The 20886-nt window shown below is 38.4% G+C and overlaps 1 long non-coding RNA gene across 3 annotated transcripts in view; it reads right to left on the reverse strand.

The window, feature by feature from the left end:
* Positions 1-20601, reverse strand: part of LOC101750098 — a 485027-nt gene extending 464426 nt beyond the window's left edge. For all 3 annotated transcript variants that reach the window (XR_005860763.2, XR_006939549.1, XR_006939552.1), the window contains exon 1: positions 20373-20601. This is a non-coding gene — a long non-coding RNA (uncharacterized LOC101750098). The remainder of the gene's footprint in view (positions 1-20372) is intronic.
* Between the last annotated feature and the right edge of the window lie 285 nt (positions 20602-20886).

A 20886-nucleotide genomic window follows, 5' to 3' on the forward strand; every position in this document is an offset into this window, starting at 1 on the left:
CCCCTGGGTTGGCCCTACCTTCCCACCAGGTGCTCAATCACTGGTTCAAGCCATGACTCAGCATTTCCACTACACAGAGACACTAAACTGAAGCTTGCTTGCCGCAGTAAAGCTAGTAGTCATTTTTAATTTTACCTCCTCTCTTCAAAAAATACTGACAACTGACTGCCAGTAGCTATCAGGGAAGACACTGTATGAATAAGTCTAAATTATCACATGGGAAGGAAGCATTTGGGGTGGTTTGGTTGGTTTTGAGAGGTGTAGGCTTTTTTGCTGTTTTGTTTCTTCTTTTTAATATGCGCAGCAGTAACTTAAACAGTATCTGGGAAAATAAGCTTCTAAAAACACCTCCCACCAAAAGAACATTTTTTTCAACTTCTAAAAAATGAATATTCAGAAAGCATGTTTATTTCTTTTGATGCCATCTTTCACATATGTAAGCTTGATTCATTCCTAGAAGATGAAGGCGGCAAATTCAAGATGTTACTAGTTTGGCTACTATTTCCTGCCTTTGCTCTGTCTTCCTTCCTGTTATGTGACTAAGACATACAACTGGATAATGCTAATGGCAAATTAAGTTCACAGAGAAGTGTATGGCTCCAGACATTAGAAGAACTTCAGAAGAGAATCCAGTAGTGATAAAAACAATAACAATAAAATATATAAATTTCTGTTCAAGAAGGACATAGCTGTCAGAGGACTCCCACTAGAAACAGCATGACTTGACAGCTTGGACATTCCCCCCCTTTTTCAGTCAGACAAAACAGGTTTGTCAAGTCCCTTGAAGAGAGCATTACTGCTGTCACATCTGCCCTGGAGTATCTGGCAGCAATGCAGTGTGCCTTCTTCAGAATAAAGTGATACACATCAGTTAGGCTGCTCCAAACCTACTACACAGTTCACATTGCTGGGCACACCAAATGGATTCCCAGTGGGCTACAGTGCCCAAATTCACAGCCAAACTTACTATGAGGTTTAAGCCCCTTGCACGGGAATATGCAAAATAATGCATTCAATAATTCATATGTGATGGAGCTACATCTTGACTGTGAAACCTTCACGACCCATTTAATGAGTAGTTTCAGGAGAAAATTCTCACCAGTACCTTTATACAGAGAGATTTCAGGAAAAAAGAAAAAAGGTAGAAAATTTTTAACAAAGCAGCACAGTTTCATCTCCCAGAGCAGCAGTTCAGGTTTCTTTGCCCATAGCATTTTGCCTTATAGAAACCAAAATCACAATATCTAAGCATATTACTTTCCCAGAGGATATTTCTTAAGTTTATGTTTTAGATACTGCAGGACTCTCCTCATTCTATATGGATATTTAAGTGTTAGGTCTGATCCATAAAGTTTAAACGTATTTTAACACAGACTTCATCTTAATATCCTTCAGGGTCTCCTTTATAACAGTAAACCTAATTACTGTCACTTTGAGGCATAGAATGTTGACTAAAGAAGTGGCACCTCTTGGCAAGAGCTATATGAACAGTAAATATAAAACTATATCTACTTTTATCTCCTGTTTTCTTTAGTTTTATAACATCTCCTCAGAAGAAATTGAATGTTTCGTCTTCTAGCACAAAAATTACAACCTCACTAATAACATTTTTATTTTATTTCATAAAACGTTAACGGAGGTAAAAACAGGCATCTAGCAAAAGATCTATCTTTTCAGGATAGCATGTTCATATAAAACAGCACATGAGCAAAATATAGAAAGAGTATACGGTACCTTCATAATCCCCACATCAGTGCAGAGAAATGAAGGATTAGAATATATTATAGCATGATTATTACTAAATTTTTTATTATAAAACTTACAAAAAGCATAGGTAAAAAAAAAAATCAGAGATGCTTTAACTAACTTTTGGACTGTGTAGCAATTGGGCAGATCAATATGATAGGAGGATCGATGTGATAGAAAAGTGCTACAAGGAAAGAGAAGAAAATCACTTACCTGTATCAGACAACTCTAGGTTCACAAGGAAAAGCTCCAGCAAGGAGGGATCTCCAAAAAAAGATCTTTCCCCAGTCGCCGTAAGCCCTTAAATGGGGTCTAAGAGAGGTGAAGCCTGTCTCCACCCCTTCCAGTGACACAGCTGAATTGCCCTCACCTGTGCTCCCAGGGCTGACTGGTCCTTTCCCCAGGTGTTCAATCAGTGGTTCAGGCCGTGACTCAACAGTTCCCCATACAGACCGTCTTCCACTTCTTAATACATAAGAACATTAGTAAGAACTGGCAGGAAGGACTTGGCTCACCACAGTTTGCAGTTGTATATGCCAAGCTACCCCAAAGACACAGAGACTTTCAGGTACAGGTACACAACAGCCCAGGTACGCACGAATGCCTTAGCTTTCAGGTTAACAGTTGTAACATTCTATAGAAACAATAAGATGACTAAAGCAGTGTCTCCTTGTCGAAATTACACTACAGGCCTAATACTTGAGCAAAAATACGCTGGTTGTGACTATATGGGTTTTTCACTTCACAATAGTTTCCTGATTCCATTCAAAAAATGCATACTAGTCATATAGTTTTAAAAGATTATAAAGAGGTGTCTCATTCCATCTGTAGATGCTCGGAATGTTTTCTTATCTGTAGAAGTTCTCTGGTTTAAAGCAAGAGAGTAGAAGTATTTATTTGAGTAATGGGACAAAATTCCACATGTGGATTGATTTATGAAATATCAATCCTGGCAGGGTTCTGAAATTAAAAGAGCCTAATGAATGGGGAGTGATATGCTTTACAAGAAGGGATATGTCAAGCTGCGGAAAAAATATTCCAGAAAGTAGCTACGAGTTAAGTACAGAGTTCACTTGTCACTTGATCCTCTCCTTAGAATTAAGGACTGAACTTATCATTTTGAAACATGTAGAGTAGCAGCTATAAAAACCCAGCACAAGATCGCCTGTACAAGGAGATTTTCTGCCTTTATACAAGTTTAAGGGATTGTCAGAGGTCAGAGAGAATTGAACATCCCCTGCTGAGTCACTTGTATGAAAGGCGTGCTGTGGAATGGTGTAGGTGTACTTGCTCTTCACGGCTATTGAGGCGGGACAAAAAAAAAAAAAGAATGTGGCTGTAGGACAAAAGACTTTCTCAGTGTTGATTCCTGGTGGGCCTCAATAATGGGGACAAATATTAATTTCTGAACAAAGAAACAAGTATTTCTTGTTTTTATGAGTAACAAACTGTGTTAAAAGATCTTTTCAATTATGTCTACAAGATTAATTAAGAAATTTAGGATAAACCAGATAGTGATGTGTTGCTTATTATTCAGGTAGCCCAATCTTTCAGAAAAGAACAGAATTTTTGTGTTCATGAAATTGGGAATATAGACACCTGCAGATCTCCAAATACCGTTTAACGAAAAAAGAAAACAAAAACAAAACAAGAAAAGCCCACAGAGCTAGTTCTTGGCATTCACAGAGTGACAGATACAGCACCCTCCACCCCAACTATTTATTACTGCTTCTCTATCTCTAGAGGTGAGGACTGCCTTCCCAGGAAGCAGCCAATATACTGTTATTTCCTGGCAGGAGTCAGGCTAATAATTCAGAGTAGGAACATAGCTCGCATTTAAATGTGAGATTGGACTGAACACCTTCCAACCTACTCGGAATGCAACATTTTTGTTTAGAAGATTAACAGCAGTTACTCTAAACCAGCTTTTATATTCTGTAACTACTACTGTAAGAAAAAATATCTTACATTTGGAGTACATTAAGCAAAGACCTATCATTGCATCATTGACATCCTGGTGTAAAGCAGCATTTTGATTAATTGATTCCATTTTAAAAGGACCCCCTTATCTCCCTGCAGTGCATTTGTATCAGGGCTTGGTGCTGTAAGGAAAAGAACTATTGAATTACATTCACATGCATTTCCTTACTACAGAGTCTCCTGGATTTAAAAAGCAGCTGCCTCCTTGTCTTTCCTTAAGAGAGAGGTTTATATGCCACCATTAAAAGCTACTTTCATGGTGACATATCACCCCCTTTTGATGTTTAGAAAACACAAGTGTATGAGTACCTGTTTTCAGAACAGAGATAAACTTCAACATACAGGTATTGAGCTATCAAATCCCCACAACTCCACACCACATAGGGTACGCTGTTACCTGTCACTGGCCCATAAATTTTCTGCAGTTATTTTTACTTTCAGTATTTATTTGGCATAAAGCTTTGGACCATATAGCTCACACCTCATTTAAAGAGGAGATCACAATAACTAATCAGAACTGCACATCACACTTAGTGGGAAAAGTCTGCTTGTGTCGAGTTGCAGTAAGACCCATGCCACATTTTTTTTCTGCAGAAATTCTCAAAACAAAAGTTGTACTTGTAAGAGCTAATTAAAAAACCTAGTAAGAATCAGGTAAATAAATAGTCTTTGATGGCATTCCACCAGTGCTTGCAACAACAATAAAATACTTCATAGCGATATAAAAAAAAAAATAGAAAGGCTGCTCGGGAAGTAATGCTTCCTATTTTATTATGTTGGCCTACAACATCAGAGGTGTATGTCGGTAGTACGGCAGTAGAGGCTGAACTTTTCCGCCAATATTTCATTACATGTTGTTGCCATGTGACATGGCAGCAGAGGGGCAGTCTGACAGAATAAAGCAAAGGTGAGGAATTGAATTCCTCTATGAAGAAAAAATGGTACCCATTGACATTCATCAATGGTTACTGAATATTTATGGAGGCTAACCAGTGGATGTGAGCACAGTGAGGTAGTGGGTAGTGCATTTCAGCAATTACACCTTCATAGCAGATATGAAACAGTGAGTTATTGTTCATGGCTAGTGAAAATGTATTGTTAATTGTGGTGGCTACGTTGAAAAAGAATGTTTTGTAGCTGAGAACTTGCTCTATCAAATAGCACTATTGTGCTCTTAGTATCAGTTGTAGTTTCCATGGAAATAAATAGAAGGCATCATTTTGAAGTCAGATACATAGAAAGGATTAATCATCCATAGGGTGAAAATGATTAGCTTTTTTTTGTTTTGCTACTAGTCAAGGTTAGTGACCACTGAAGTGTAGCAAAGAAGATGCACACAGGTCTTCTCCAAAAACCAAAGGACTGTTAGTAATTTGGTGAATGTTAGTAACTGGTGAAAGGAGTTAAATCCAGCTGGCGACCGGTCACAAGTGGTGTTCCCCAGGGGTCCGTGCTGGGGCCTGTCCTCTTCAATATCTTTGTTGATAACCTGGATGAGGGTACTGAGTGCACCCTCAGTATGTTTGCAGATAACACCAAGCTGGTTGGAAGTGTCAATCTGCCTGAGGGTAGTGAGGCCCTACAGAGGGATTTGGATAGGCTGGATAGCTAGGCTGAAGCCAACTGGATGAGGTTCAACAAAACCAAATGCCGGGTCCTGCACTTTGGCCACAACCCCAGGCAACACTACAGGCTTGGGGCAGAGTGGCTGCATGACTGCATAGAGGAAATGGACCTAGGGGAATTGATTGATGCTAGACTGAACATGAGCCAGCAGTGCGCCCAGGTGGCCCAAGAAGGCCAATGACATCCTGGCTTGTATCAGAAATAGTGTGGCCAGCAGGAACAGGGAAGTAATTGTCCCCCTGTACCCAGCACTGGTGAGGCCACACCTTGAGAACTGTGTCCAGCTTTGGGGCCCTCAGTGTAAGAAAGACATCGAGGCCATGGAGCGTGTCCAGAGGAGGGCAACAAAGCCGGTGAGGGGTCTGGAGCACAGGCCTTATGAAGAGCGGCTGAAGGAGATGGGATTGTTCAGTCTGGAGAAGAGGAGGCTCAGGGGAGACCTTATTGCTCTCTATAACTACCTGAAGGGAGGTTGTAGTGAGCTGGGGGTCAGCCTCTTCTCTCATGTGACTAGTGATAGGATTAGAGGGAATGGCTTCAAGCTGCGCCAGGGAAGGTTCAGGCTGGACATTAGGAAACACTACTTCTCTGAAAGGGTGGTCAGGCACTGGAATGGGCTGCCCAGAGAGGTGCTGGAGTCACCCTGGAGGTGCTCAAGGACTGTTTGGATGTTGTGTTGAGGGACATGGTTTAGTGAGAACCACTGGTGATGGGTGAATGGTTAGACTGGACGATCCTATGCATCTTTTCCAACCTTTGTGATTCTATGATTCTAACAAAGGTTTTAAGGCATCTGAATCAAAACACTGTAGAAGAGGGACTCATATAAGCCGAGACTAAAGAAACAGCAGAGTGAATGGAGAATTATTCTAGTGGGATATGCAGCATTATTAGCAGTAATTATAGTACTACTAGGATCTAAGAATGGCTGTTTCCAGGCAGCAAAGATCATTATTGCCTTTAATAGCCAACAGCAATGTGTTATTTTAAAAGAGCATAATATTGTCACTTAACGCCTAGAGGAAATCTTTAAGACAATCTGTAGAAAACTGTATTTTCAGTAAAGCTAAGAGCCAATATCCCTGCCTTGAGGTTGAAATCAGCCTATGAGTATACTGTGAATCTGTGCTGCTTTCTTTCAAGTTGTTGCTGGAGCACACCATTTTTCTGCTTGTTGTGTGAACGTCTGGGGCTGGAGTTCATTCTGGGGTTACAGGTTTCTTCAGCCTGGTTGTAGACAGGTTATTACATGGGCTGCAAGCACATGCCTGCTATGACAATGGGTCACATTTTATCTTCTGCTGCCATGTACACCCATTGTATGGGCAAAATTTCAACTGCACACTGTATAGATGGCGGCACACTACACCGGTTATATATATTTTTAAACCATGCTTGTAACAATGCAGAAAGACAAACCAGTATAGTGACTCACAGGGTTTCTGCTATGAGTGATCCCACAGTCTGTATCCAGTTTATAAGATGTTTAAAGCCACATCTGTAACTAAGTAACTGCTGCCTGGAGAGGTAAGAGGTTAAAAAAAGAAAGCCAGACCCAAGAACCACACTAAAGCTGAAGTGCTTCTAGTAATTCTACCTTTGAGCAAGCTTTTAAAATTAAAATTAAATGAATTTACATCATGTCATTATTCCTAGACCTTATGTAGTGCATACTTTACAGCCTATGGAGACAGCTTCAATCATGCTCAAGCATTAAGTTGAATTAGTGTCCCAGAGAGCCTACCCCCCTCCTACTTTTAGCAGGTCTCTGTTTAGGTACAAGGTCACAAATGGAGATGAGCTGCATGCTACCTGCAAGTCCCTCATCTGCCTATTAAGGGTGGATCTCAAGTTTTATGGCTGCAAGGCTTATGTCAGCCAAGCCACCATTAATTTAATTTATTAGGGGGAACAGCAAATGATATGATTGAAATAACATATAGCCAAGCTACTCTGACAATACACTATCTGCTTATTACAGGCAAGCCTGTTCTATTCTGTACCTCTGTACTGAAGCCAGTCTTTCCCTCTGGGATCACTTAAGATGTGATCTTTTTTTTCCCCCTTATTTCATACCTTCCCTGTGATCAAAACTTGCCATTCTCTTCTCCTAGAAAATCTCTCTCTGCATTGTGTTCCAAAGTGTCTCCCCTCAACCTTTTTTTTTTTTTTTTTCTTTTCCTCTCTGCATCCTTGGGGGAATTCTGTACTTTTCCAGTCTTTATTTCATTTGCTTGCATGAGATCTGGAAGAATACTGAGGACTTGAAAAAAGAAAGAATGTGACCCTAATGCAAGATGTGAATTAGAGTGTGTCCTTTTCTACACTACAGATGGTGGTATTACAACAGCTGTTTTTCTATGTATATCATGCAACTGAACTTAAGAATTAGTTTTATCAACAGTCAACTTAACAAATACTATTTTTGGAGCTTTTCAAGACAGTTCATCAACATGGACAGTACACTTTTTGTAGTATCATTACCTTGCTCCCTTTAAGATCTTTTAACTCAATTATGTTTATGGGGGAATCAGCAGTTCAGCCTATGCATTACAAATGTGTTCCTGAAGTAATTCACACTCTAGTTACACATTTCCAATGTAAGGAAATCAGGAGAGCAAACCTCTCCCAAGCAAACCACACACAAAAAAAAAAAAAAAAAAGATTATTATTCATCGCCTCTCCAGTTACCTATGTCAGTGCTTCCCTTTAAGTCTTGCCTTCAGTTTAGTTGGTTTGGGCTCTGAATTTATAATAACACAAAAGTAACTGAAATAGTTTCGACAAAAACAGTTACCTAACAGCTATTGGAATGAAAATCCTAAACAAATTTAGGACTAGATACAAACTAGTGACCATAGGTACTTGTAAGTATACAATGTTTCCTCACTGGCTATAATTTTCTTCCACTTCAAGTGTGTTTTCCAGTTGACCTACCCAACTACTTTAAACTGTTTGTTATTTTAGACATCTTTAGAGGGCTCTGGAATGAGAATTCAGTAATTACTTTCTGATCTTGACCCTGCTCTGACACCTGAAGTCATTTACCATCAAGTTGCAATCAACACCAACCAAGAAGAGAGGTGGATTTTGTTGGTTTTTTGTTTTGTTTTTAATACAGATTGATTATTTCAGCATATGGACATCACCTATATACTCATTTTGATGGTTCTCCAGAGCACAGATGTCTTTAACTCAGACAGTTGCTGGATTTAAGTTGTTAGTTATTCCAGACAACTTCAGAGGTTTATTGATATGATTAATTTTTAGAGTAGCATATAGTTACACCTGTTCTACGGTTGTCTTAGTTTAACATTCTGCATAGAAGATCTCAAGAATTTGAGGCAAATTTCCACTACTGGTAACAAGTAAGTAGCTAAAAACTACCTCTTTTGAAACTGTATTGTATATAAGCATTTAGAGCAAAGGGATGCTGAAAATAAAAATGAAGAATTTTACAGTTTCTACAGGCTTTCAGAAATCCTCTAATACAAACTTTTGCTTGTGCACAGACAACACATGGAAGATGTTCTAATTTTCTTTGTGTGGTTTGTTCCAAGGAGTATCTAAGTGTCTTCTATATTAATTAGATTAGTATTAATCTCAGTAACAACAGCAAATTCACCTGAAGGAAAAACTTATAAAAAACATCACTCACTATAACCCATATAAAACCACACACGCTCAATCTCTGTCTTTTTTAATAGAAAAACTTCCTGTGGCTGTTCTAGCTTTATGAACTCTCCAGTTCTAGCAATTAGACGATGCACATTAGCAAAGACAATTCCAGTACCACACTGAAACTTGGAGATAAACCTCTGAAACACGACTGTGTAAGAAACCAAAGCAAAACATCAGCAGCTTCTGCTCTGTTCAAGTTGTCATCCTGATTCAATCACCAGCAGAGCTAGTGCAATTGGAACAGATATTCTTAACATTTTCAACATTATCTTGACCTCAAGGTATGAATCTTTCTGATACATACACACAAGTAAAGAATGGAATCACCTGTTTGAATCATATTCTATCAGACAGCGAGTTATAAGCTTTCCACTGCGCGTTCGTTTTCGTGGAACACTTAAAGTCTACATTTCTTGCACCAGTCAAAAAAAAAAAAAAAAAAAAAAATCACCATAACATAAACCATCAGTCTGGTATTGCTATGGTTCATTAATTATTTCTCAGTGATGAAGTACATTTTTTTCCCCCACTGAGAATCATTTGACCATTTGACGCCTTTATTTCTAAATCACAGTTCTACATTTCTGAACAGCAAAACACTAATGCTTAGATAGCATTAAGAGCTGAATTCCTAAAAAGAGCCTAGGAGCACTGAAGATTTATAGTTAAATGCTGAATAGATATTTTTTAATGATGAGAAGACCTTGATGTCATTTCTATCCATTTGTCATTAAAGATTATCCTCACCTCTATCTGGAGCCTTTATTCTTGGAAATAAATTCCAAGAGCAAAAGCGTTTGAATAATAATTTAATTTTTACACTGCACTCTTTTCAAATCTAGGGAGCCTTACTGTAAAATAACACATAGGAGGTAAAAAGAAAGGGGCCTATTTCTCTGCCACTAATAATTGAAGACTCACTTTCACATCCCCAGAAAACAACTGCTGCGCTCAATCCTCTTGTCACAGTATCTCCGAGGACCAGTAACAGGAGATCAGTCAGCGACTGCTGTGCAGTTGGGTCAGCCAGGCTTCAACCTGGTTTCATCTCTCCTAGGCATCCCTGGTCATTCAGGCTCCAGAAATAAAGTTTAAGTGGAAACAGTAATATTGTTGGAATCTGAGTGAATGGGGTCTTTGCCTCACTTCAACAGTAGAATGCACACAAGTGGGTTAAATAAATTATACTAGCTTAGCAGCCTTGGCATTAAATGTTATTAATTTTCTATAGCGGTTGGACTGAGGATATATAGGAAAACAGACAAATTTATCAGCGATGCAAAAACATATAGCTCATTAACTAGAACGTAGGAAACTTGCTTTCCTGAGCAGGAGCCTCTGCTAAGCATCCATTCGAAAGTCTTGTTGTGTTAACTGAAAAAAAAAAATCTCTTAGAAAACATCTTATACCCCCCATCCCTTATTGTTCTGTCTGCTCACTACTTCAGTATGTTTTTTTGTTGGTGGTGGGTTTTTTTTGTTTGTTTGTTTTTTGTTTCGTTTTTTGAGTAGTGGGACTGGGTGCACCTGAGAATTGGGTGGGACTCCCATATGGTTTTGCAGAAAGATCAAAGCATGTTCAAAGTAAAGGGATGTGTTGCTCAAAGCTGTGGAACCAGTAGTGTGTTGTGTCAGACTTGTAAGTCACTGGCCACAGCAGAGAGCACTGGAGGAGTTTCTGCAGACTCACTTTCCCTCCTAAGTTTTCTTTCTCCAAGCTACTCTCTTGTCTAGCAAATCCTTCAGTTCTTATCTGTTTCTTCATTATACATATTAGCAAATGACCAAAATGCAAAATGGAAATCTTGAAATAAGGCTGTGGCAAACCTATTAGGTTATGACATACTTTTAAGTCAGTTCAGTCAACTGAATTGTAGATGGGACAATTAGCTTTGTTGGCAAATTATCTTGGACATTTGTTTTGAGAATTAACTCATTCTCACTTAAGATCGCGGCGTTCTCACAGCCACACTAAAGCTGTATGCATTACATATCACACACTCAGCTTTACCTGCTAGTACTAGCAGCCCAAAACACAAATATAGCTTTTAAAACCACTTGTTTGTGCCATACTTGGACAGCTGATTAATGACATCAGCTCCTGAAGCTGAAAGCTTAGTTACCAAAGCTAGAAAATTCACTCTTCCTTATGCAGAGAAACAGGGGAATAACTGAACAGAACCATTAATAAAACCCACAGAAACAGTTTCCTTAACATCATAACAAGATGCTCTGCATATTTTAATTCCTTCATGGTTTATCTTTTCCAAAATTATTTTCAAATGTAAGAGAATGTATAAGGTATCTCTGATTCTCCATCTGGTAGCAGCAGAAGGTGTTGTTGTACTCTAAGTGAACAATGAAAACAAATATAATTCAAACGTAAACAGATATGAAGTTACACAGTGCACTGGAAATCTATAAGAAAGCAACTTACACACTGCTGAAAATCTCCTGAAATACTTTAGTTGAAGGAAAGGATATTTTGGTAAGAATAATATTTTTCTGTAAACAAAGAGAACTGGAAAGAAGCCATTCAAAAGACAAAAAACCTCTGTCTTAGATTTCAAGAGGAATTAATAGCTATTAAAGAGAGGAGAACAGTCAAGTCGGGGAGACATTTCTCCTTCTAGTGTAAAAGTACATCCCAAATTTATACATCCTTTTATCTTTAATTCCTCAGTATTCCATGACCTTCGCCCCCTACCCTCTTCAGTTTTTGGTAGCATATCTGTCAGACGCATCAACTGGAGGGAAAGACACAGCAGATAATAAGGACTAGAACACATTAAGGCATTTAAACTATTTTCCAACTTTCAGAAGGAATTGCAATACAGTAGGCTTATTCTGTTGTCTCTACACACACACAAGTGTTCTTCCTTAATAGACAGCGAAAAATTAAGCATCAGACACATTGTCTTTTTGGCTGGATTTAAGTTATGAGTTTTGTTCCCAGCCTTTTCCATTACTGTAAATGTATTCTTCAGAATCTCATAAATAATATATCTAAATGTATTTTTAAATATTTAAATGTACACAAATATATACATATACTTCACAAGCATGAGGAACACACAACACACATGTATTAATTTGAATGTTATGACTATGCTCTATTTGATCTGACTACTCCTACAGAGCCTCAGTTATTCCAACCAGGACCTTGCACTATTTCCCAGCAATGTGTTGGTGCTTTGGCCCAGTACCTAGTCATTACCCCAACGAGCCAGAGAGTATCCTCACCAGGAGAAATGCCTACACTATTATTATTTAGCTCCAGAGCTGTGTTTGAGAGCCCCGGCAGTCTTCCTGTTGGAAGAAAGGTGCCTTGGGAGGTATGAGGTGAGCCACAGGCACAGCTCCCACCCTGTGTGTAAGATTGAAAACACATCCTGTGAAGGCATATGACAGCAGGAAACCAATTCACGTCACTGCACTCCCGGGGATGAGTGCCCTACACGCCTCTGGAGAGCTGCAACTGTTGGCCACAGCATGGAAGGTATTGTGCTGCAAACCCTGGGCACACACTGACAGCATATGTGCACAGCTCAGAAGGCCATAACCTGTTTGTGACAGCCTTGACACTGTGTGTGCACTCGACTCCATTGGGATCAATCTGAATGAACCAGAAATGGCAGTGTAAATATATTCCTCTCTCATCTCTGTTTGCAGTTTTCTCCAAGACAGATCCCACAACTTAATTCAGCTTCTGTTTTGAAGAGGCTCTCCACATTCTGTGATCAGCATGGAAATTGCTCTAACTTCTGGAGGAAATTATTGAAGTAAGGAACAGAGCAGCTTACAGTAAGTATCAACTGCAGTTTCTGTTAACTAGCAATACATTCAGCACAAATCATGTGTCAATACTGTTTTGTTGAGGACAGTATTGTGGAGAAATCCAACAGAATACCGAGAAAGGGAGGTAAAAGATGGAAATTAACTTTAAGTATTTGAGAAAAACAGTTCAAAAACCTGCTCATTCTTGCGAGTGTCTGAAATATGCTTAATGCAAGGCTGGCTGCATTATGTATAGTTCATTGTGCAACACCAAAAGGGAATGAAAATGAACAATTCAAGGAAAAGCTAGCAGCTGCAAACAAAGATCCCAAAAACAAAGATACACAAAAATGGTAAATAGCACTTGGAAGAGATTGCTCTGTGCTGTCTAGTTATGCTACACAAATAGGCTTGTTGTTTACATTTAGAAAGTTTCAGAAGGAAAGAATTACACTAAAAGATCATTATTTATCACTTCTGTTACAGAAGTAAACCAAGAGTTTTCATAGATATTACTTGGCTGCATGACTTCAATTGTTTTAAAAATTTCACCTTGTTTTATTAATGAGCAAGCATCTTGGAAAAAAAAAAATGAACCACAAGTATTTCCATTGATCCAGTAATGTGTTTTCTCTCCATAAGAAATATTAAAAAAAAAAAAATCAAACAAATCAGATTTGGTACAGCCAAATGTAACAGGCTTATGTCATTATAAATCAAAGTGTATTCTGTCACAGATTTGCCATGGAAACAATAATATCTAAAAGCCCAAATCTAGCACGAAGACTATATGCACATATAAAAACCAAACACCCTCCCAAAAAAACTGGCTACTACAGAAATAAAGCCTGCACAATTCAAGGAAAAGCATAAGATCACACTTCATAGAAACTACTGTCACAGGGCAGGTGATATGAAGCATAAGACATCAACAACTTGGGCTGGGGGCTTGTTGAGATTTTCTTTGTTGTTATATTTTTGTTGTTCGTGAGGTTGTTGTTGTTTGTTTTTAACTGAACTTTTAATATCTTTTCCAAACAAGACGTACACATTCCTATCTCCAGCTATCAGTCAAAGAAACTGAGCAGTCCTTCACAATGCTATGTTAGGTACACAGTGAAGGTACTGGATCAATGTCTAAAGCTTTGCAGTGCTGCAGCTTTTTAAGGAATATTTGCCACATGATGGCAGACAAATCTATCAGAACACCTGCAAGGAGCCAATTGGAATGATTTTTGATTCCTTCTTGTTGAACATAGAAGAGACAACTGATTAGCACACTGATTTCCCATAAAAAAAAACTGAGGAGAAGCTGTTCTTTTGATTTCCCAAAGGGAATACGGTGTCTTCTTTAAGCACACAAGAAGTTTATTCTTATTTCTAATTCTGAAGTACAGAATCTTATAGCAAACTGAACAAAACTACTCAACTGACTTCATTTGGCCCTGCGTGCAGCAGGGGGTTTGGAACTTGATGTTCCTTGAGGTCCTTTCCAACCCAAGCCATTCTATGATTTGCCTTGCATTTCATTCATGTGCATTCTTTGTATATGCAATTCATTTCCCTTGAACAAAATTTGTTTTGCAGACATTTCATGTTAACAAACACTGGGAACTAAGACAGTTTTGTGTATTGAGCCTCTCACTTCTCCTTCCTCCTCTTCCAAGCAGACAAGTTGTACATCATTGAAAATGATTTTCAAACTGGAAACATACATAGTTAATTTTTGAACTCTCACTATCTGCCTGTCAACCAAAAAGTGAGGATTAAAGGTATTTTTGCTATCTAATTTATATAACTAGACAGTGCATGAAATGTCTAGTTATATGACTTCCAGTAACTGCAATTTTTAATAATTTTTAATAAAACAAACACTTCTCCTGGAAAGAGACCAGAGCAGGGCCTCAAAGATGATAAAGGGCCTGGAGCACCTCTCTTACGAGGAAAGGCTGAGCAACCTGGGTATGTTAAGCCTTGAGAAAAGATGACTCAGAGAGGATATGATCAATATCTATAAATATCTAAGGTGTGGGAGGCAAAGGGACAAGGCCAGACTCTTTTCAGTGGGTACAAGGCAATAGGACAAGGGGAAATGGCCACAAACTGAAGGATAGGAAGTTCCACACAAGTGTGCGTAGAAACTTCCTCATGGTAAGGGTAATGAAGCACTAAAACAGGCTGCATCACAGAGAGTGATGTAGAGAGTTTGTGGAGACTCCTTCTCTAGAGATGTTCAAGACCCATCTGGATGCCTACCTGCGCAGCCTGGTCTAGGGAGCCTGATTTGGCAGGGGGGTTGGACTAGATGATCTCTAGTGGTCCCTTCTAACCCCTACAATTCTGTGTTTCTGTAATGCACTAATATACACGCTTAAATTTTGCAAATAACAGTGCCACATTGTAATATGAGAAATACTATGCTCAAAAATCTGTCTCCAGCACTAGCTGCGTACACTACAGATTCCTGAAAGAGCAGTGTTTTATTTTTACTTGGATATCTGAGTAGTCAGAACATAAAGGATTTTTCTTACTATAGATAGGAATTTACTTTATATGCAATATTCTTAATTACATGAATGGTGTTACGAGCGTACATATGCTGGCAGGTCAAAGCCAACAATTACTCCTGATTTCTCATCAGTTGTCTGCACATTAAGTCTACTGATAACAACTCTACCAGTATCACCTAACGTGATGCCAAGGTACTTCAGCAACATACTTACCTTCTTCCTGAAGTCAGAAAATACTAACATGGACTTGCACTTTCCAGTCAATATGTATTTAGGCCCATCTTATGAGACCTGACAAGGGAATATCATTAATATTGAATATGAAGTTGCACCCAAGGAGTTTCAGACTGGATATTAGGAAGGATTTATTTCCCATGATGGTGGTCAAACACTTGGAACAGATTTTCTAGAGGGGTGGCTAATGCCACGTAATTATAAGTATACAAGTGGCATTTACCCTTACTAGTGTGTTTTTGTTAGTTCCAGTATGGTCAGGCAGCTGGACTTCAACATCTGATGGCCCTTTTTGGCTGTATTATTCCACATGGCTAATATTTCACATGCATTAAATTAATGAATGCAAAAAAGTTTATTTATAAATGGCTGAAATAAAGGCAACGAGACAATCGTAGCCTCTTGAACCAAATACCACTTCCTACGGCTTCAAGAAGTCATTCCTATCTAATATGTTAAATGGGGCTCTCTCTCTTACTGAGGTACATTGTTTTGATTTATATACTTAATCCAAGTAATATACAATTTACATTGCTCATGAAAGTCTTCTCCAATTATTTATACCCCATGGTTAAAAATTTATGTCTAATCCATGGTTTGAACTTCCTGGACTTCTAATACCTCGCTACAAACAATTTAAGTCTTTCTGCAAGTTCAGCATCCCATCTTTTCTTGCAGTGCAGACAGTCACAGAGTTATTTGTTGCTAAACCTTCCTATTGCTACGCTCCTCAGAAGCTCTGTCATTTCTCATTGTTAGGAAATGTCTCCATACCTCAAGTTATTTCTGCTACTTCCTCGGTACACCTCAGATTTCTCAGCATTCTCTTTCTGGATCAACAAGCATTATTATATTTGTTTTGACATTAAACTAAGCTATTAATTCCCAATATTTCAAGATCAGTTTGTTACTACTATATGTGGATAGAAGTATAGGTACTCAGATGCATTAATGTAATTTAGTACTTTTAGTATTGAATTAGAGTGATCTACTTTTGTCCTTAGTCCCTGATTACCAGTTCGACATAGGTTCAGCGTGAAGTCTTTGGACAAGGCACTCCAAAAATTTCTCTTGGCTTGGTCATATTTTCGTGCAACTTAATAACTTATCGAGTATAAAAAAACACTGCCTTATGAGACTAAAATAAGACATTAATATTCATCATGAATAGCATACCAAATAAAAATTAATAAGGGAAAGAGCAAGCATTAATAACTTCTGTGCAAGCTGCCTAGGTCCGTTTTTGAGTAGAACATTCTCTACTGAAACACATCCCTCATAAGATAGTTTCAAAGATGCAGTACGATCCTGTTTAACACACAGAAATTAAAAGCATCTCCTTCCACCTGAATGTGATTTTTCCCTTTCATAACTCCAATGGTTATTAATTTCTCTTTTTCCTGCTGCACTGTAAATTAGCATTTTGCTCCAAAAGCTTCACTTCATTTTATCCTGCACTTTCTTACTGAGGATGGGATAGAAGAAGCCCCAGAGTTCCCAGTACCTCATCTAAGGGAGCTGCTGAAAGAAAGGTATAATTCAGCACAGAATCTGAAGGTAGTTAACAAAGGATAGTTCACAGAATGGACAAAACAGAGAGCTCACTGCAATGCAGTGCACTTTCATTAGTGCAAAAGGTACAGGAATAGTTTTTATTTCTGTTCAAAAGAGCATTAAAAAGTTTAGTTTTTCTCCAAACTATTCAAAATACATCCTGAATAATAATTAGAAAAGTTCAAAAATATAACCAGCATGGTCCTACAGAACCCGTACTCAAAGCTCAACCTGCAGCTGAATGTTTCCAGTCTTATGTGGAATTTGGAATGTACATTGTTTGTTCGTGTGGAAATCCATGAACTATGCAGTTCTACAAAACATGCAGTCTTACAAGAGTCTTAACAACAAGGACTCTTCCCAAAAGCCTTTTAACGTGCTCACTTCTGCTCAAGCTCTCAAGCAAAATAAAATGCAGTAGTATCAAATAGAAAACACTGAGTTCAGAACCCAGAGGTCTGTTTGGCATCATGTTGGCTACTGCTAACTGCTTACATTGGATGACACACACTGCTCAACTCTAAACACAACATTCAGATGTTTTGTTGAGTGCATGTAGCCAAGAAAGCCAGGGCAAAGAACGCAAGTGAGTATCACGGAAATATCTGTGGAAACCAGAGGCAGAAGCAGTTTATGACCTTTAAATTCCAGGTGTGGTAGCCGCTAAGCAACAGAGATCCTATTTATGTCCCACTTGTCTTAATATTCACAGCACAGGTTTTTGGTTTTTTTTCCCCATCACTTTTGCATGTTAGTTTCTTTTTGGTATCAAGTTGTCTTCATTTCCAGAAAAAAATATCAAGGAAAAGAATTTGTTGGGCTTTTTCTTCTGCTAACTCCTCAAATACATATGTGTGTGTGTGTGTATATTTGCTTTAATAATCAGATTTAGATTAGAATGGTATTGTATAATGTGCTATTTAAACAACCTGCAAGTAGTACAGGACAAGAACTGCTCTGTTGAAGGCAACCAGAATTAGTAAGATTACATAGATTTGTTATCAATAGACAAGTCAAGACACAGTTTCTGAACCTCTTAGCAGAGCATCTAAAAAGTCATAAGCATGATCCCAGAATTTTATGAAGTCAGATAGCTACATTGTCAGGAAACAGAAAAACCAAACCAAAACAGAAAAGCAAATCATGATGCATCATGCTGGAATCCATCACTTGGACCACTGTAGCCTTGGAACCACACAAATGCATCTCAGCTTCCAAACTAATTTTGTCAAAAGAAAACAACTGCAGTTTCAGAACTGAAGCTTTGTATCATCTTTGTTCTACATGGCCCAAACACATTTGCCAAAGCATCTTCTGGACAAGTGGGAAATATATCAAAAACAGCACAAAATCATAATGACTAATCAAATTTCACTAAATGGTTTCTTTGTATCCTTGAAGAACTTTTCTGCAGGGCTGGGTGGGCTTCTGTTCTCATCACAGATGACTGTCAGACAGCAGCAGTGCATATTGGTATGCTAGTCACATCCAGCCCTCCATCCATCCAGAGACTGCAATCAGGTACCTGATAATAATGCAAGTCACAGCAGCTGGACTGCTGCCGCAGTGAACTGATTCATGCTGGTGCCTTGATGCAAATAACAAGGACACCAGGGCCAGAAGATGTAGGGTCTTGTCTTTATAATACAGATGCTATTTTTGAGACGGAACATTCTCGTCTCTTGCCTCTCTTACAGGTATGCAGTGTACCTACATTCCCTCTTAGCCTTTGGCTGAAAAACAGCATTGGGAAATACATAAAAAAAATCAACTGCCATGTAGCGGAGGTTGGGGAGACAAATGTAATTTAATCAGAAAACAGCTACTGTCTTTTCAGCACTCTGGCACTATTTCTTACTGCAAGTGATATGTTCTCCCATCACCTTTGGCACTGGGTGAAAACTTGTCTAATATCTTTGACGCATAGAATGTACAGAAAAGATTAGTCAAACCCTGTTGAAGTGACTATTGATCAAAGAGGTAGCTTTTTATTATGTTGAGCAGAAACATTTTCTCCTCTTCATCTCATTCTTACCACGTGATTTCATGGAGATGTATAAATATCTGCAACTTGCAAATACAATAAAGTTACTAAGTTTATGTATGATTTTTTTCCTTTCCAGTTATTTTCCTGTTACTACTACTACAGTTTTAGTGTCAAACCATCTAACAGAACAACCCTCAAGTGATGTGCACCTTCATTACAGCCTGCAGAACAAATGATAAATTGAAGTAGCAACAACCTAAGGTATTGTTAAGCTGCACTTAGCTACAGATACTAAGTAGGAGAAAGTAATTAATTTCCTTATCTCACTTAATTTTTGCTCAGCTTTCTCTCTTGGACAATTTGACATGAAGTATATATAGTGGTAACAGATGAAACAGACCCAAAATGAGTTGTATTCCTGTTTTTCAAATACAATAGGGATTAAATTGCTTAAAAACCTTCTGTTTGCATTGCCCAATTACATTAAGTAAACTGGTGCCAGTAATGAAACCTCTGCTGTTAGAAGACAATTCATAACCTACATTCATAGACAAGTATTATTTGATGCTTTTGAGGATTAAAGGGGAACAAAAGCAGCAGAGATAGAATTGCATCAAAAAGAAAAATAGATATCAGCAAAACTGCATTTAAGTGTTATAGTAACAAATCTCTCATCCAACAGCACTGGTGCACATAAAAACACTGTTCTTAGCTATGTGAAACCTGAAACAAGTCAGATGACGGACAAAACCAGCTAATGAGAATAGTTTCTATGTTCTGATAATATCAAATAAACTTAGTTCAATATATTACCACAAGGCACTGGAAAACAGCATTAGTAATCAGAAGTCAGAGATCCCCTCCTAAACAGTTCAGCGAGGCAAGAATTATCATCTTCATATTACTCTGGATAGTAGGTGTGGAGCTACTAGTTCTACTACTACTAACCTAGGTGTAAAAACACAACAATAAATGGATTAAATTACTTATGCAAATTTCTTTCAAGCTGAAGTTGTTACAATTTCAATACAACAGAAGTTACTAAAATATTGTTTAAAATCGAGAGCTAAGGCTTTATATCATAGCAGATTTCTGAAACTAATATACTCTCTGGTTCAACTTGTCCATCTGTAAAGTAAACACAATTTTACATTCCTCAAAATTTTTAAGGGGTTTAGTCAAGAATCACACATAGTATGTGGCAGAAAAACAGGTGGTAGTAGTTCAATTTCTTTTCTTCTAGTTTTTGGTTTTTTACTTCCCACACACAGACTAACCTGCGTATTGTATCCAAACCACTGAAGAATGCTGCCAAATAAAAAATAAAAATGAAGTGAAGTATCTCAGAAGTCACCGTGATACACAAGTGCATAAATATGACTTTGTATCAGAGCCTCTGGTGCAGAGAATGACCCTGCCCTTCTGCTTTCACCTCCTGGAATCTTCTCCAAGCTTAGCTGTACTCAATAGAAGTACTCCTCTATCAAAACAGCTCAGCAGTACTGTAGCCTCTGTGTCAAGAATATTCTGGAACTAGCACTGCTCACTTTGTTCCACACCATCCTCACTGCCATGCCAAAATACTCAATTTTTGTACTCCCAGGATTCCTACAGCTTGCATTTACAAGTGTCCAGCTGGAATTGTCTTAAACCAGGAAAACCTAAATTCACCCCATGGAGGTGGTCCTGCTCCAAGGAGCCAAAGACCTCCACTGTGTGCATGAGAAGCAATTCTGAGCCAGTCAGACTGCTCCCTGATTTGCAAAGGCATCTCATACGCTGGGCTGAAAC

This window comes from Gallus gallus, chromosome 6 (assembly GCF_016699485.2).
Source record: "Gallus gallus isolate bGalGal1 chromosome 6, bGalGal1.mat.broiler.GRCg7b, whole genome shotgun sequence".
NCBI lineage: Eukaryota > Metazoa > Chordata > Aves > Galliformes > Phasianidae > Gallus > Gallus gallus.